This window comes from Polyergus mexicanus, unplaced genomic scaffold (genome assembly GCF_030449975.1).
Source record: "Polyergus mexicanus isolate NDT 795.1 unplaced genomic scaffold, iyPolMexi1.0 SCAF_3, whole genome shotgun sequence".
Classification (NCBI taxonomy): Eukaryota; Metazoa; Arthropoda; class Insecta; order Hymenoptera; family Formicidae; genus Polyergus; species Polyergus mexicanus.
In genome coordinates this window covers 4,190,135-4,204,365 of record NW_027223323.1, presented here as the reverse complement: position 1 = coordinate 4,204,365, position 14,231 = coordinate 4,190,135, and the positions used below count along the sequence as shown (strand labels likewise).

Genomic DNA, 14,231 nt, shown 5'->3' with positions numbered 1-14,231 from the left:
CCCCGGTAATGCGAAATTCATTACCTTGCGCGAAGGAACTACGAAGAGACGATAAAGTTAACATTACGGGCAACTATAAGCGGCTCAACCATCGATCTATGTCCAATCGCTAGTCTCTATACTACGTCTAAAGACTTTCGGATAACTAATTATCAACATCGCACTTTAAAATTCAACCACCGAAGTTATCCTCGTTGCGATACGATCGAAAGAAACGCGCCGAGGATATGTTTCATTTAATAATATTTTAATAAGCTTTTATACAATTCTATCTTGTAGAATTATATTATATATACGTGTGCACATATACGTATGTTTAAAATTATTTTTAGGCTAAAAATAACCAAATTACACAATGCATTATTATCTTTATGGTGCTAATAAGCTTCTGGCATATAATCCAATTCAACTTTTAAATTTTTACGTTTGGGATTATACTTTAAATATGCAAATAATAGACTTTCAGGTTTATATGTATGATGATCTCTTGTGTCTCCCTCTCTCTTTCTCATTACATTCTTCAAAAAATTTTTTTAACTTATAAATTTTTTTATTATTATTACAACATATTAACAATGTGTAAATAACAAACAACGTATATATATATATATAAATTTTTAAAAATAACAAAATGTGTATTATTTCTCGAGAGAGGCATACGTCATCATATATAACGTAATATAAAAGAAAATCAGACATTAATCATTTATTATTTTTATTTACGTTATATAAATATTTTAAAAATTTAAATTTGGGAATAATAAATTCTAAAAATGTTAAATTTATTTGAACGAGAGAGAAAAAGAGAGAGAGAGGGGGGGGGGGCAGACAAATGAACAAGCCGCGATTTTCTTTTCTCAGCATTTTTTTTACATATTTCATTTTCAATGATTTATTACGATTCAAGAGCTGTTTTTGTTTCGAAAAAAATAGTGAATCAAAGAATTTGCCGTATCAAGATGGAAATCGCTATTTCCGAGACACTCTGTATGCTCCACGTACATTTGCAGCCGCCACGCGAATTTTGGAATGGCGCGATGTTTATTCAGTAAAGCAATAACGCGTCCGTTTTATCATGACGGCGCGTGACTATCCCCGTTGAAATGTTAATTCAACGCACCACTGCGCAGCAGTAGAGGTGTTATGACGTTACGTTAGGGGAAGCAGAAAGGGAGGACGCGAGAATGTGGCGGTTGGCACACGGTTGAAATTTTAATAGCGAATCTATCTAGAAATCTATGTACGCGTTAACACAATCACGCGTATGTGTGGGACAACGATATGAGCGATGAAATTCGCCAACCTATCGATCCGGATATTCTTCGTCAATAAAGAAAAAAAAAAAAGAAAAAGAAAAAAACCAATACCTTCCAAATCCCAAGCGAATAAATCACGGCATGCGTTTAAATAATTATATCTCCGCACGCGATATTCAAATAAGCGGAAAGGATTACGTTTGTATAAATATGCATACGGATATATGCATACGTATAACGGGCTCGTCGGACAGCGGACTCAAAAATACGAGGAAGAATCGTAAATCGCGTAAAATTAATGAAAAAAAAAATTAAAGAAACTTCCAACCACTGAATAAATGTTGAAATATGAAAATGCTGAGTAAAGAGCAATTAAACTGATGATTATAAAACCGCAATAAAAAATTATAATTAATCCAATCATATTAATCTTCGGAAAAAATTCTTTATCCTCGATAAAAGAACATTTTTTTTTTAATCGTTAGATTTCTTTTATGTTAATTTATTATAATAAATCAAATATTTACTATAAAATGTATAATAATTCTAAAAAAAATCATTTTCATATATTTCTAATACTATTTTTTTTTTATTACAAAGAGAATATATATTCTGAAATATAAATATATATAATATATGTATATATTCCTTATTCTTTCTAAAAAAATTTAACTTATATTAAAAAAAAAAAAAATGTTAACTTTATTAAATCCGTTCAACTAATTACCATTTTTTAAATTAAAATATTTATATATTTAAGTCAAATACGACATATTAAATCTAACATGATGTATATTTGACTTAAATACTTAAATATTATAATTGAAAAAATGTTAATTAGTTGAACGGATTTGATCAAATTAACAATTTTTTTTTTTTCAGTGTACATTTGATGTTAATGTGTATCAAACTATGAAAAATCAATTATACACTTTTTGCTCCGTGATTATCTATCAGCTGTGCAATATATTATTCCGCTCAGTATAAATAATATATATACATGCGTCGAGACAGAGAGTGTTTATATTATATACAATACATAGCTCGTGTAACCATGCGATGTCAAAGTAATGCGTCATTAGATTGGCAAAGTGAAACCTTGTTGACATTACGTGGTCGTTAATATACAAACCTGAGCTTTACTAATTAGTACGTGCCTAGATTTTGATAGTAGACAGAAATGCGACAAGTATTCAAATTCGAGACAGGCAGGTTGGCACCCGAAACTAGAGAAACGCACATTCGATCCCGCGTATCGTATTTCCGGCTAAAAGTTTGCCAAAGAATCGAAATTACCAGATAGTGCCAAGGAATGCAGAAGTGTCAACGTATTCATTCGCATGTCTAAATAAAACGGATCATTGTTACACATCCATCATGTTGGCATCATAACCGTATGAACTAAAAATAGCATTAAAGTATAAATAGAGCGCAAAATTTATCGGTTATGCTATTAACTCTGTACATAAGAAACACGCACATAGAAAAATTCTAAAAATTCTGAAAGATGGATTACTTCTGTCCGATAAAAAAATAAAAACGAATATCCGTTCAAGATATTTTTATTTTTTATAAATATCCTTCTCTTTTTATATTGATTTTTTATATATTGTAGATGGAAAGCATCCTATCTTAAACTACTTTCAACGTGTTTTACATTCTACTCAGTTGCCAATGCGATATCATACAATCAAAACTAAGACTGCTGAAGGTGAGAATCAAACACGAAAATTATGCTAATTAAACAACGTTAATTGTGTTAGATTAAGACGCGAAGCACGCGCGCACACGCACGTGTACATACATATACAGAGAGAGAGAGAGAGAGAGAGAGAGAGAGAGAGAGAGAAAGGGAAAATCGAAAGAGAAATCTTGTCAATCAAATTAAGATATTCGGCGAGTAACGCCTGCTAGCAAATCATTAATCTTCAGCTTTGCATTCAAAGGCACAAGTTCGTAAGTAATAGATGCATCTTTGATGCAATATGTAAATGCTAGTTACTTAATTTTGATTAACAATTTAATGTCTAAAGAGATATTCTAGCATATAGCATTGGTATATAACATACTACAATTCAATATTGATTATGCGATATAAACGTCGAAATACAAACAATAATAAAATATCATTTTTTATTTATGATTAGTATAAAAAATATTAAAAAACTAAATTATTATCTTAATTATTTAAATATATATATTATTTGTAACGTAAAAAAACGAACGGGCAAAATAACTATTACAAAATATAACGAAAAAATATTCGCGCAAAAATGCTTCAAGTAAATCTTTTTCACAAAAGTTATAGTACATAAAAATAATTAAAATTTTAAAGAGTGAAAAGTACAATTGTTGAAACTGTAATAGTCAAATTTTTAATCAAGTTCTCACATAAAATTAAGAAATAAGCACACGAGTGAAATTTAACAGAATTAACTAATAACCCTATCGCGAATGCGAAAGAACCTAACGAAAGAAGATTAATGATTAATGTCGCCCTTGAGCTCCGAATTGCCGATTTTATAATGCACTCAGGATCAAAAATATTGTCTTCCGATACAGCCAAATTTAAATATTAATCTACATGTATAATTATACGCAGAATCGCGCGCGCGCACTACAACGATGATTCTACCTTTTAACGCGACGCCGTGCAATCTTCTTTACGGGCGAATTTGATTTGTAATTTAAAGCATGAAAAAGCATTTGCATATTATTGCCGGTGCCCGCGACATCGCACCCTCGGATGGCGGATCCGACGGGATGCGGAAAATAAACGAAATCAAGAGAGGGTAGACACATCACCTGATTCTGAGATAGACATGCAAATTAGGAAACGCTGTGATCGTTCAGTGACAAAGACTGACGATACGAGCACATGAGCATCGGACCGATCCAAATTACCGAGGATTTTACGCGATGCAAATGTAAGAGCGCCAAGTAAATTAAGCCCGATCAGATCACAACGGCATGTGTAATTAAAACGAACCTTGTTTTCCTTGTTTTCGCGGCAAGCACTTGCGAAATATGGAATAGAAAAAAATTTCTGGAATCTCGTTACAACCAGAGGATTAAACGCGTTTCGGCTTACTAGGACCTCCTGTCTTTAATTTGTTATTATGCATGCATATATGTAAACTTTTATACGTATATGTGTGAGTTTATCTTTAATATATATCTTTGACCAAAGTTTCTTAAGCATATTGCTAAAAAAATAAGATCTACTTAACATTAGATATAAAAAAATATTCCGTATCATATACATATATATATATATATACATAACATCTTTTTATATAATAAATAACTTCCTCTTTTTATAAAAGTAAAGATTAGAGTGATTTCTCATTATATAATACATTTCTTATTTTTCAGTGACCAATTTTTTAATAATCCTCTTATATAATGATTTATTTCAAGTCTGAAAAAAGGGATCGCATCTGGAAGATAATTTAAAAGATGAGCGAATTAGATAGGAGGTTTAGAAGATGAGCGATCATTCTTTTTAAAATATTTTTACCTATGCAAAAAGCAAACTAAATTTATACTCAATCATATATCGTCTACATCAAAAATCTAGATTTGGATCAAAACCTGGAGCTAACACTTTCTAACATAGATATATGACTACGAAAATGCGTATGATAACTATACCGATTAATAACAGGAATAATTATACATATATTTATTTCCAAGCGACGCGATTCTAATGCATGCTTGTAGCTTAATTGACTTATATATTCGCCAAGCGCAAGATGCGTATTTTCACTTCGTTTTGAGGATGCGACTTTTAGCATTTTCATCCGCGAGACCAATCCTCTACCCACTTTTTTTCTCTCTCTTTCTCAAACCTCTACTGAATCACAAGCCGGAAATCACTTCGCTTTCTTCCACGACAATATTTTCATTATATCTGACGCTAAACACTGTAATGAAAATGCATAGTCGACTCGTGCATGTTGAAAGAAATGAAAACGGATTCGCGGTTCAATATCATGTTCGATATTTCATTCATTGTGACATATATACGCAAAGATAATAGGAAAGAGTTCTTTCTTAAGTCAGCCAAGATTTAAAAAAATACAAGTTTGAAGGAAAAGAAAGAATGTTTAAATAATTCTATGTAATAATAAACTTTTACAAATATAATTTTATTTTAGAAATATTATATTCTTTGCTGTAACTGAAACTCTATTATTTTTGGTATTTAATTATTATTTAATTTTAACTCTTCACTCTTATGACATCATATGAATATCAAAAAGAGAGAAATATCAGATCTATGCAAAATTGTTTATTACTTATATAGTTCATATATATTATTTTAAAAATCTAATGAGACAATTGAGTGACGTAAAACGAATTAATAACAGAATCGTGAATAATCAATAGATAGCATACATATACGTATATATGTATATTGTAGAATATTTGACTTTACAATTAGAATTTTAGATAAAATTAAACATTTTCGATTAATTGCGGCAGTAAGCGCAATTACATATAAAAAGTTCCATTTTCATTGCGTGAAAAATTATGATAGATTCTTTTAAATTTCGAGAAAAATATCCAAATATTCATCGCGTTTTTAAAATCGTATGTTTTACAAACGTACACTCACATTCCTTTATAAAATACGTCAAAAATATTATTTTAAGAAGGAAATTTTCATTTTAAATGAAGCCTGACGGCACTTATTACAAGAAACAGCGAAAGTATCTACCAAAGTAACAGAAACAATGCCAGATATTCGCTGTCACAGTGTGTCATAGAAATTCAAAAGAGAGACAATAGCGGCTGCGGTAAGCACGCTCGCAAATGCATAATGACGTAATTAGGTGGAACAAAATCCAAAAGTTTTTCTGGTGCAGGAACGTGGATTAAAGGCCGGCTTTCCAATTTCGTCTTTCCTCCCTTTTCCTCGTTCCACTTTACTCCTATCTATCAGCCTCCTGCCGACCGCCTGTGCCTCCCCCATCCCCTCGCATCAATTACCATTGATTATCCTCATTTCCGTCTTCGCGCGGCATTTTGTAACTCCGGATGCCGCAGAACCTGCAGCCTCTCTGCGTTGCGTTATCGATCTTGTCCGGGGAAAAAAAAAAAAAATCACCAACCTTATAACGTCGAAATCGATAAAACCGCTGCGCGGAATTTGTTGCGGGCGCAAATATGGACGGACATGCGTTTTGAGAAAGAAACGCCGGGTTGCGGTTGTCAAACCGCTGTTGAATCGTTAACTTTTCCAGTGACGATTTGTCCGGATATTCAGATTTCTGAACATTTTCGAGCTTGTCAATTTTATTTACGACATTCGTCGGTCGGATAAGAGTGACGAGTTGTCGCGATTTTACGTGTTTAATTTAGAAATCTCTCGATGAAACGCGCTTCAGTTCAGAAATCTCTCGTTCAGAACACGTACGATGAGCATAAGCACGATGATTTGACAAATACTTGATCGAGCACAATTGCGTGTACGATAATACAAGTACTACACGCAAATCGTTAATAGCGATTCGATAATTAATTAGCGTGGCTCTCTTAATCCTCTCGTCCGAACAAATCACTTTAATCGTACGTACAGCTTATCGAAATTATTATTATGTGGTTAGCGTACTTTATAATAGCATTAATCTTTAATGAAGCTCATTTCTCGTTTCGAATCAATATTAAAATCAGGTATCAGCTGTTCTCTGTATTGCCTATTTAGAGAACAAATGCACATAAGATATGCGGTGCTATGATTCAAAATACTTGAATTATTTTTCAAAATTTTCATCATAATAATTTAAAACAAAATATTCGCGACATTAAGATTCTGTTATTAACGAAGAACAAGACCAAATTACCATTGCGGAATGAAATACACATTGTTCACTTTAACAATACCAAAACGTTGCGTTGTGGATTATCCTAAGTGAGGCAAATACTAACGTTTAGTTACCGCACGAATAGTTTATCGCGAATTAATATAGTCATTGTAGAGAAATGCGATATGTCGAGTTAAACGGGAACTCTGGCTTGTCGACAATAATTTTAATAGTTAATTCCGTTTATAAAAGCACGCTGTTTCATATAAATGAATTGCAACATAAGCGACACCATCCAATTAGTTTATATCGTATGAAAACCACGTTATCGAGATGTAACAATCTATCTCGCACAAAGGTTTGGCGATTCAATTTAGAGCTAGAACGCGATGATGCTGTCATTTTGCGCAAGATACTTCACTTTATGAAATATAAAATTTTGTCTCGCGCAAAAAAAATTCCTCCTCGGGCAAACTCTTTCGATCAGCGATCATTGTTTTTCCAAGAATTTTTTTGCAGTCTAAGTAGATTCCCTATTTCTCACGCAATCTCGCGGATTAGAAAAGAAAAGACATCTCGATTAAGGAAAAGTCACGTTCAATCAACAAGAGTCCGTTAACCATGGCAATCCAGCAGCGTATTATCCGTCCGGATACGCAAGGGACGTCTCGTGGAGCCGGGACACTTAATGATTCTCGTTGAACCACGACGAGATGGTATACTGGGTAACCCATAAGTACGTCTAATATAATAAGCATAACTTTCTACGCTTTGTTAATTTCTAATTACTGATATCATGTATTGGATATACAACATTGGTATACGATAACGCATGACATTAGGAAATATATAATTAAATTTCTCACGTAACAATTAGAAATATTCGGCTATGCAAAAAATATGAATATCTTAAAATATAAATATACAAAAATTCTTTATATTTTTATAAAATTAAGAATAATATTAACTAAAATTTTCTTGAAATAATATTCTATCAGTACACATCGACCGATCGTAGAATTATACGACAGAAAATTTATAACTTTTTCTAACTTTCGACAATGAGTCTTGTTCGCGATGCATTGTAATCGAAGAATTCAAATTACACCGTGTAATCATAGATGCGAAAACTGATAAAATTTATTTATTCGCCATTTCAGGCACTAATCGCGTAAAAAGAGTGGAAAGTTTGCCATGTGTCAAAATATGCGACGTGACTTTGTCGACGATTATGGCTCGATTTGAATGTACCATTCAGAACTTTGGTTGTCGAGTTCGAAATATTGTTATGGCAAAGAGGGGAGAAAATTATTGGCAGCTGAAATGCGTACGTGTGACTTTCATAAATGTGTATATATTATATGATACGTATGTATGTGTATATGTGCATATTGACGAACTTTATTCTCCTATTACCTATTGTAAGGAAAGCGAAATAGACTGATAGAATTATGACAAAAAGACAAAGCTGCCACGTACAAAAATTTTTTATTTAGTTTTATTTTTTATTAATCCTTAAATGCACATTATACCATACTTGATTACGAGTCTTTTCTCTTCGAATGTTTTTGTCAAGCGTGTGTTATAAATATCACATCTTTTTTTATTTTTTCAAAACACCAAATGTTATGTAGTATAAACTTTTATACATTGGAAAATAATAGTTTATAATATCGCGGCTATATACCGCATATCAAATAAACATAATAAATAAATTAATCGTAACTCATATATTACATGAATTATCATCATTGATTCGTAGATTAATTAATACCGATTCGTTTCCTGTATTGACAAAAACTGATATAATTATCATAGCTATAACATTAATATTATTATTCAACTCTGACATAAATATGTAAACTCGTAAATTGACGATGAGTTATATGTAATCATACCCGGCTAAACTAAAGATTAATAAAAACTAAGAATTGGCAACAAAATATATCTGAAAATTGTGAGCATGACTGAAAAATAGAGAAAAACAGCAAAAATATGAAAATTGCTAATAATATTTGTGTTATTAAAGTCCATGAAACGAGACGAGATTGAAAGGAAAAATCTGAAATCTAGATGGTGTGAATATTCCAATGGGCCGATCGTGACTTTTCAATCGCAAAAATTAGGTCAATTTATAGAAGCAAGCAACGTACACGACGCTCGTAGACCAAATTTATCTGGCGCGCGTAAATATATGATCTATTCGTACATCGTATTATGATGCGTATCGTGATACAGCATGAATGTCAATATGAAAGTAGACAAATTCTCCCCTCCCCTTCCCTTCCTCACACTACTACTATTCGAATATTTTCCTCTTATTGTATATGTATGATGGAATTATCGATTGTCGTAACCTAATTAGACGGGAAGAAAAAGAGAAAAACACAATGCAATATTAGGTTTCACCAAATAATGAAACAATTATAATTTCATACAACAAAAAGATATATAATTGCGTTATTATCTTTATGACAATTAATAAATTAATATATTGTAAAAATTATAAATAAATTTTCATAAACTTTTTTTATCTCAAATATTTTCTTCTATTAAAAAATATATGTATAATATAAATTAACATATTTATATAATATAAAATCCAAAAAATTAAATTTTTTCTAATTTTTTTTAAATTTTTACAAATGTATGTTTTAAAGTTTTTTTTTTTAATATATATAGTAAATTAATAATGATATAAGTTTTCAATACTTTCTCTGTCATTCTCTCTCTTTTTCTCCAAAAATAAAAAAGTAGCATATATAGAAAATATATATTATATATATATATATATGTCAACTTTTTCCTTTACTAACAATAAGCAATAATAATCAATCATTTGATTGATGGTATTTAGGATGATACTTGAAGTTCTACTGCAACATGCAAATTGATCCGTAAAACAATAGAGAGAGAAAATATTTAACAGCGCGCATCACAAATAAAATTTCAAAGTATTCTGTGATTTGTTGTGCCATTTTCGTACATGCATCAGTGAAACGCATAACGAAATAAAAAAAATGTTCGCATACTGACTGCTGAGCGTATACATCATCAATTAATAAACTGATGCAAACTCGAGGATGCATATTATAATTGGAATCAATGATACAAATGGCACGTTAACTTATTTTTTTGAAATACGACATCAAATTATATTGTTCACTCTTTATATATAATAATTTGTATATATGAATTTTTCTTCATTAAATTGCTTATATTGTGAGAAAGATGATTGGGTATCACGGAAATAAATTGATAGTCGATACGGCAATATAATAACGTATCTTATAATAACGACTTTCTCAAAGAGCCGTTCGATATTGCGGTGTCAGCGTAAAAGACGACAATATTTTTCTTCATTTAAGTCGCTCATTATCGACTCGAACGAGACCGCTTTTCCCGCAAAATTTCCGGCTACGGATCAAAGCAAGGGGATGCGGCGAATAAATTCAATGAAATTGACGACAACGAGCACTAGTTTGGGAGACTCTTGAATATTCACGGCTCTCTACGTCGAATGTTTTGGCAAGTTGTATCGATAGCAGTGTCGTTAAATACGTGGTTAGACATATATTTTTCTCTTATTTAAACAATGATCTTTTCTGCTTAGAATCTATAATTGCACCTAAACGAGAATAAACTTAAATATCTATATATTTATAAAAATTGATTACTAAAAAATTATCATATCATATTCTCTACACATGTAAAAATGTCTTCTCAGAATAATCTTTTTGTATAGGAAAAAAATTAATTCATATATAAAAGAAACTAAGCCAATTTAAACCTAGTACTCTAGGAAGAAAATTGCGGATTTGATTCGAAGAACGATTTTCTCTAATAGTCTCAATTTTCACCATATCGACATTGTTACGATTATCATAAGAAATTAAAGAGATTCCTGTTAAAAAGTATCAAAACTAAGAAAATATATGAAAAAAAATGTGCGTGTGTGTGTGTGTGTGTATACGTAAAATATTATGCGTTATATAAAAAAAGCGAATGTCATTTTTACTAGAGTAATCGATAATATTTTAATAACATTTTATCTTCTACTTTCGCAAAGTACGATATCATTTCATATGGGTTTTTATTGTAGGAAATAACTACTGTGCAATTGACGCTAATTTCCAATCTTTTGATACGGCACTCAAGCGTAGCCAAGTCGGGGAAACTTAGTTTGCCAACTTCAAACGTTGCTTTTAACGAGGTATAGCCTTCCGAAGAGTTAACTGCCAGTAAATAAAATGTATTGTTTATTTCACCGTGGAACGATCGATTTTTATTCGAGAACAAGTTAAGTCATAAATCTCAGAAAAAATGATCATAGAAAGGAATGTAAGAATAGTATCGGTCCATATTCTCGATCTTGTGTGTATATATTTAAAATATTCGTTACAGATATGTGATATAATTAAAATTGGTAAAAATCTTTTACGATAAAGAATGTCATCGTGATTCGTCAGTTTGTACACGTTAGTAAAAATACTGGTTTTTCGTCAAACATGATGAATTTTGCCCGATGAATTCATTTCGCGCTGAATAAGAGTCTGCAGAGTGCTGTTTTTGCTCACATCAAATGAGAAGCGGATTATGAAAATAACGTGCAGCTTACGCCTGGAAATACCTCCAAAGCCGATTTAAATGAGATTTGACATGGTTGAGCTCCGCAAACACAACCTGTCTCATTAAGCATCGCAGAATAGGAGAATAAATTAAAAATTATCGCGTTCATAAAAATCATGCGTTTTTATATCTTACTTATAATTATAAATGTTGCCTTTTTTTTCGTATTCTTCGAATTATGTATTCGAATGAGTAATAATCTGTTTTAAAATAATTATATGTTAAATTAAATTTCATGATTATTCGACGTCTTTCAGCAATCGACGACGACGCAATTATAATCAGTTATTCATTCAAAAGGACAATAGAAAATTTTCCTAAACTATAACTTTAAATTATGCGTCAAGTATTTTTCAAACATGCGTATAATAGCTGAGATATATAGTCACAATTCCAGTTATATTGTATGCTTGAATACATACATCAGTATAGTTATAATAATAATTCGCCGAAGGCACACACTCTACACGAATCGCACGAGAAAGCAAACACTGGATGCGAATAATCTTTTCTAGTTTTGCATATATACACATATACATATATTTATAGATCTGTGTGTATGTGCGTGTGTATCGCAGACGCGCATATATTAACATTGTAGAAACAGAAATGAAAATATGATGGAATCAACGAGGCGACTGGTAAGAATGATTACAAATGCTACGGCCAAGATCACAAATCGCGATACGCCAGGATGACCTTATCCCTTCTCTTTCCTAGGATTGGCTAAGAACGAACATTGCAAATTGTCTCGAAATCCTTAATCGCGTATCCGTTCGAGAATCGTCATCCCACAAGCGCAAATTCGTCGCGTCGTTCACTCGCCACAGAGATTCTCGCATTATCCTGAATTTCAAAAATGAAATGACTCTGATGCAAGCTGAAATTTCGTGGACGATTGTTCTGCGAACGTAAAATTCACGAGCGAACTCGCTTATCTAACGCGGGACGGATTCCAAACGAATGATCATAAAATCGAACTTCAAATAGGCTATAAAAATCTCGCATTGTTTCTTCTAGTTTAAATTTTCTAAGTCATCTCAAACAAATCCAACGATATTAAATTAATCAAATTATATTTAAATAATCTCAATAAAACAATATAATTTTCGTGCATTTTTCTCGTACTTTTTATACATTAGAGATATATATGTGTAGCTTTCTTTAAATATCTCTACGAATAGCATTATATTTCAAAATAATCGTGCTAATCATCTGATATTAACTCCCCTCCGCCCCCCCCCCCCTCTTCTTTCTGTCATTTTATTCTATTCGATCTTTTGTTGCACAATGATTAGGCATTGTCTCGAAAAAATTGGGAAAGGTGATGATGAATATTATAATAAATCATGTCGTTGAAGGCGACATTCAATCGAACCAACGGATTATCACGGTAACGAGCCATTAATATCAAAAATTCACAAAGAGCGTTCTCTGTCCGTAAGGAGGAATCCTCAAAATGAGATGAAATGCGATTATGAGGAATATTAAGAACGGATGCCTCCGTCTCCGACGTTCCATGGATAATCTTTTCCTACGACGATCACGACGACCTGCGATTAATATTTTTCAGACGGCGTACTTAACTTCCTCTTACCATTTTCCCCTTCACTTTTCCGCCAGACAGCATCGGAATCAGAATAATGAGAAAGATTCGTCTGATTGCCAGCGCTGAAGGGGGCAATGTAAATCAGGAACAAATGAACCTGACAGATAAATATTAGCGGAGCTCATCAAAAACTATATAATAAAATAATCTCTCTCGCGCATAGAGATATAAAATTTAATTTAAATATTTTACTCTCAATTATTATTTTTATTATTGTATTTTCTAAAGTTTTTTTGATCAGGCTAGAGCAGCTTATTTTTATATATCAGATTATATATATGTATATATGTATTAAAATTATTTTATTAAAATTATGGCCAGAAATGATTAATCTCTTCTGTTGAAACATCAAAAGATCAATCGAAATTAGTCAATGTAATAAAACTCTTGTCAGACAAATTTGTAGCACACTCTAGTCATACATCTGGTTATACGTCTCGTTCTATTACTCACAAGATTGAACATGGCGATAACGCTCGCGATCGTCATGACACGTGCGAGCGACGTGTGGAAGCTCGCTCGCGCACATCGCCAACTCTTCCGAGCGATGTAACTCGGAGTTTTCTATCTCGTATAACTTTTCGCCGAGCAAAGCCCTCGGATGGAGTTCCTTGACAGAGTCCCCTCCCCCTCCCCCTCCCCCCCTTTTTAACGGTGCTCCAGGGCGAGAGCCTTTGTGCAAGGTAGAAATCGACCCTCTCCTTCGCAGGTCGAGCCCTGAGAAAAACGCGCGCGCCAAAGTCGCCATGCTTTGTGCGCCTTGTGGTACATCATAAAAAGTCTCGCCACGTTGCAACAAAAATTCCTTTTCTCATCGGCGAACAATGGGCCGAATCTTACCATAACGTTCTGTATTATTTTTTTTTTTTTTTCTTTGTCTCCTGTTCTCCATTGAAGAAAAAGATACACATACGCGAAAAAAATGAA

At 32.3% G+C, this 14,231-nt stretch overlaps 1 protein-coding gene across 3 annotated transcripts in view; it reads right to left on the bottom strand.

Annotated features, from left to right (window-relative positions):
• Positions 1–14,231, bottom strand: part of Kuz (zinc-dependent metalloprotease kuz) — a 111,683-nt gene that overhangs the window by 67,566 nt on the left and 29,886 nt on the right. The window lies entirely within an intron of this gene.